The sequence below is a fragment of the Oncorhynchus kisutch genome, unplaced genomic scaffold, assembly GCF_002021735.2.
Source record: "Oncorhynchus kisutch isolate 150728-3 unplaced genomic scaffold, Okis_V2 scaffold2194, whole genome shotgun sequence".
NCBI classification, from domain to species: domain Eukaryota; kingdom Metazoa; phylum Chordata; class Actinopteri; order Salmoniformes; family Salmonidae; genus Oncorhynchus; species Oncorhynchus kisutch.
In genome coordinates, this window is record NW_022264139.1 from 27,870 (window position 1) to 33,387 (window position 5,518).

The 5,518-nt window shown below is 41.3% G+C and overlaps 1 pseudogene; it reads left to right on the forward strand.

The window, feature by feature from the left end:
- The first annotated feature begins 3,809 nt into the window (after positions 1 to 3,809).
- Positions 3,810 to 4,297, forward strand: LOC116369452 (ATP-sensitive inward rectifier potassium channel 8 pseudogene; annotated as a pseudogene).
- Positions 4,298 to 5,518: the final 1,221 nt, after the last annotated feature.

Here is a 5,518-nt window from a genome sequence, read left to right on the forward strand (position 1 = left end):
TTCGTTTTTAAATCATTCTTCATTCTTATTCAATCCCAAACACAATGACCCAGAATTCCTGCCCTACTTTCCTTACACACGTGGGGTCTGTTTTCCCACTCGTGTTTTCAACTCAAGACTCCCTCTCTATAATCTATGAATGGGTAGGCGTCTTCTAGCCTGGTTGAACAAGACTAAACCATTGTTTCGTTTAGCTTGGATTCCAGGCTAGGTATCTCCCCTCAACCTCCATACTCTCCATTGTATACATTATAAGTGAGTTGCAGCTAAGTATATTTAATGTAGCTTCTGCTGTGGCGGGGGTCCATGTAAAGGCCAAAGGTCAACCACATGGCCCCTATAGTGTGGCTGCTATCCTTCACCAGAGTTGTCTTTTTATGGGCAAGCAGCACTTTGGAGTCAGTCAGTCTGTCAGAAAGCGTGGAGACACAACACCCACCCCTCTCTAGAACGATGACATCATGAGAGCAGAATGACTATAGATATCGAGCACTGAGATACAGTTGAAGTCGGAAGTTTACATACACCTTAGCCAAATACATTTAAACTCAGTTTTTCACAATTCCTGACATTTAATCGTAGTGAAAATTCCCTGTTTTAGGTCAGTTAGGATCACCACTTTATTTAAAAAATGTGAAATGTCATAATAATAGTTGAGAGAATTATTTATTTCAGCTTTAATTTCTTTCATCACATTCCTAGTGGGTCAGAAGTTTACATACACTCAATTAGTATTTGGTAGCATTGCCTTTAAATTGTTTAACTTGGGTCAAACGTTTCAGGTAGCCTTCCACAAGCTTCCCACAATAAGTTGGGTGAATTTTGGCCCATTCCTCCTGACAGAGATGGTGTAACTGAGTCAGGTTTGTAGGCCTCCTTGCTCGCACACGCTCTTTCAGGTCTGCCCACAAATTTTCTATGGGATTGAAGTCAGGGCTTTGTGATGGCCAGTCCAATATCTTGACTTTGTTTTCCTTAAGCCATTTTGCCACAACTTTGGAAGTATGCTTGGGGCCATTGTCCATTTGCGACCAAGCTTTAACTTCCTGACTGATGTCTTGAGATTTTGCTTCAATATATCCACATAATTTTCTTTCCTCATGATGCCATGTATTTTGTGAAGTGCACCAGTCCCTTCTGCAGCAAAGCACCCCCACAACATGATGCTGCCACCCCCGTGCTTCACAGTTGCGATGGTGTTCTTCGGCTTGCAAGCCTCCTCCCTTTTCCTCCAAACATAACGATGGTCATTATGGCCAAACAGTTCTGTTTTTGTTTCATCAGACCAGAGGACATTTCTCCAAAAAGTACAATCTTTGTCCCCATGTGCAGTTTCAAACCGTTGTCTGGCTTTTTTATGGCGGTTTTGGAGCAGTGGCTTCTTCCTTGCTGAGCGGCCTTTCAGGTTATGTTGATATAGGACTTGTTTTACTGTGGATATAGATACTTTTGTACCTGTTTCCTCCAGCATCTTCACAAAGTCCTTTGCTGTTGTTCTGGGATTGATTTGCACCTTTCGAACCAAACTATGTTCATCTCTAGAAGACCGAATGTGTCTCCTTCCTGAGCGGTATGACGGCAGGGTGGTCCCATGGTGTTTATACTTGCATAATATTGTTTGTACAGATGAACGTGGTACCTTCAGGCATTTGGAAATTGCTCCCAAGGATGAACCAGACTTGTGTAGGTCTACAATTATTTTTCTGGGGTCTTGGCTGATTTCTTTTGATTTGCCCATGATGTCAAGCAAAGAGGCACTGAGTTTGAAGGTAGGCCTTGAAAAACATCCACAGGAACACCTCCAATTGACTCAAATTATGTCAATTTGCCTTTCAGAAGCTTCTAAAGCCATGACATCCTTTTCTGAAATGTTCCAAGTTGTTTAAAGGCACAGTCAACTTAGTGTATGTAAACTTCCGACCCACTGGAAATGTGAAACAGTGAAATAATCTGTCTGTTAACAATTGGTGGAAGAATGACTTGTGTCATGCATGAAGTAGATGTCCTAACCGACTTGCCAAAACTATAGTTTGTTAATTAACAAGAAATTTACCTAAGTGTATGTAAACTTCTGACTTCAACTGTATATTCTAGGAGAATGACATTGGAGATGAGTGGTAGGCTATTGTCCCTCTGATGAATTTGAAGGCAAGGCTGTGGTGTGTACGGCTATGACTGTCTGTTCTACACGTCTAAAACACAGTTCCAGAAGGGTTCTTTGGCTGTTCCCATAGGAGAACCCTTTTGGGTTTGCCTGCTAGAAGCCCAAACAGATATAAAACATCATCATATTCAACCTTGCTTACATTTGTATACGATCACGTGTCTCTATTACAGTATGTGGAATAGAGGGGAATAGATTTATTAAATTGGGAATAGATGGGAATAGATTTCTTAAATTGGGAATAGAAGGGAATAGATTTCTTAAATTTAAATAACTTGGAGCTGATTTCCTGTTTTGTTTTGTAGGGGGGGTGCTCAGAAAGCTTGGGGGGGCAAATAAAACCACCCGCTGGCCAAATTCGGGCCTGCGGGCCGCCAGTTGGGAAATCCTGTTCTATGGGGACAGCCGGAAAAAAACTTTTTAGGTTCTAAATATAAAAACACAGCAGCGTTGCAGTTCTTGACACACTCAAACCGGTGCGCCTGGCACCTACTACCATACCCCGTTCAAAGGCACTTAAATATTCTGTCTTGCCCATTCACCCTCTGAATGGCACACATACACAATCCATGTCGCAATTGTCTCAAGGCTTACAAATCCTTATTTAACCGGGTCTCCTCCCCTTCATCTACACTGATTGACGTTTATTTAACAAGTGACATAAATAAGCAATTATAGCTTTCACCTGGATTCATCTGGTCAGTCTATATCATGGAAAGAGCAGGTACACTCTACTTATAGATCTATGGTAATTCAGACTGCAGATATCCTTGATCCATATCACAGAGATTATATCATCTTCTCTGCTTTTACTATTTATATTTTCAATCTTGGGAATGTGCACAGAAATATATGTTCAAATATTATCAATAATAATCAATATAATTCCGAGACTACAGGTTGTCTTTTTCCATTTTATTGTGGGCTTGTGTCTGTCTCATATGTACATTGTGTATAAATAACCGATGTTTTAAATATAGACATAGTTGATCATTACACTGTGTGCCTACCTTTTTTACACTTGAAATGATAATAAAAATGTGCTTTGAGTTGAAAGTGCTTTTTGGGTTTAAAACGCTCACACACACACACACACTCACTCTCATTCTCACACACAACACACCACACCTCCTCGCTTACTAAATGGCGCCATCTCTTGGTCATCAATGGGAAGCGGACCTATCCGAATAATCATCCCTATAATAATGTAATAACACAGCAATAATTAGCTTACTGTTGGAGTCATTTTTCTATCACACTTGCCTTGTTTAAAATAAAACATCAATGATATTTTAATTTGGACCCAGTAATGGGATGGTTTAACCATTACCTCAAATACCGGTATTGATTAATTAACTAAACATACGGTCCAACGGGTACACATATATTGTTTGGCTTTTTAATCAATAAAACAAAAACACAATTTAGAAGTAATTACTGGGGTTTCCTCTCTGTTGAACAAAGCCAGCAGTGCATTGCATCCCGCCCATAGAGCGGAGCAGCTACGTCAAGAGAATTTGGGATGCGCCCTGGGTCTGTGACTGCCTGGAAACTCTCACCCGTCAGTACAACTTTTTGGAAGTGGCGCTGGAGCTACCAACCTTAATGTGAAAGAAGTTTCATTGAAATCAAATCGATGAAAACTTTGCAAAATAATAAGAATTTATCAAACTTTGAATCATGTTTTACGCAAGCTGACAGGAGAATTACGCACGACTAAAAAACACTTCGGTTTACTGAAACCATCCGACTTTTTTCCTCTATTGCAATGCAGTAAGGATGTTGGCGAGAAAAAGCATCATCCCGGAGGAGTTCTCCCTACCGGGGCTTGCTTCTAGGATCCACCGCAAACCAGTGTTCAGGGACCGGGTGAACAAAGCCCGCTTCATCGCCAAGAGCGGATCCTGCAACTTGGCGCACAAGAACATCCGAGAATCAGGGAAGATTCTTGCAAGACGTCTTCACCACTCTGGTAGACCTGAAATGGCGCTTCACCCTGGTCATGCTTCACCATGACTTTCTGTGCAGTTGGCTCCTCTTCGCCATGTGCTGGTGGCTCGTGGCCTTTGGCCCATGAGACCTTGTACCAACCGCACGTCTGGCATTGAGCAGTGCGTCACCAACGTCAAGTGAGTAGTATAGTATAGACTCTATAGATATTTTAACCTGTTGATGTTTGGAGAATTTAACTTGTATATATTTCCTGTATTTCTGTATTTTGTGTGTAAACTTGTGTATTTAAGGGGCGGAAATAAATTATATGGGTTTATTGGGACTTTTAGTGAAGTAATTACTTAAACTCAGTTTCAGAATAACTGCTATTTTCTGTGATAACACTGTTACAGTATTATGATTGAGCTCCTTGCCATAGAAAACGGATTTTCCTTCAAATTATAAGGAACTTAAAGGGATACTTTGGATTTGGGCAATGAAGCCAAAACTATGCAAGACATACAAATAGTATCCAGGAGTTCATCTGACTCTGGGGAAGTAGATAAAGGGATTCATTGCCAAAATCCTGAAGTATCCCTTTAAAGGGCCAATCTGCAGTTGCTGCATTAATAAATTAATAATATGTACCAATGGATTCTGGAAGAATATTAGTATAATTTATAGTTCAACTCTCATACCCCAGCTGAACACAAATATAAGCTTATTTTATTCCAATGTTTGGAAACAAAGTCAATGTAAACAACACTATAAAGCCTCAAAACGTGGAAGTAAAGTATGTAGCCTTGCACGAGCATTGGCATGTGTGAGCAGGAAGCATGAGGCAGCTTGATGTACAAGTACAGGACACTAGTCTATCACAAGGCCTTACCCCCAATCTCCCGAATGCTGAGTTCTCAGCAGAGATGCATCAGGTCCCATTTTTACAGTATTTGGTATAGAGCTTCCAACCTTCCAATCTCAGGGTGGACACTCTAACCACAAGGCCACTGAGACACGGTTAAAACTACAATTTTGATATCATGGATGGTCAGTCCTTGCATCCATAGCTCTGTGTATGAATTTGGGAGTGGTTCCGTTTCTCAGGCCCCATCCCTCAGCTTTTACCCAAACAGGGGAGTGTAGCAGGCTTTGTTATCGTTTCAACTGCTGATTGCCCCTTTAACGTCTCCAACGTTTTGCTCTCATTATTTAGTCCTCTGAGATCAGTGGTTGTAGGGGACGCAGATGAGGACAGGAAGCAATAGGAAACCACACTGCCTGTCCAGTAGCTTCCTGCTCCTCTGACCCCTGTGACCTCTCTACCTTCACCACAGATGTAAGATCAGGCCTCTATCCTCACCGCAGATGTAGGATCAGTTCTCTAAACTGCTATTACAGATGTAAGATCAGGCCTCTACCCTC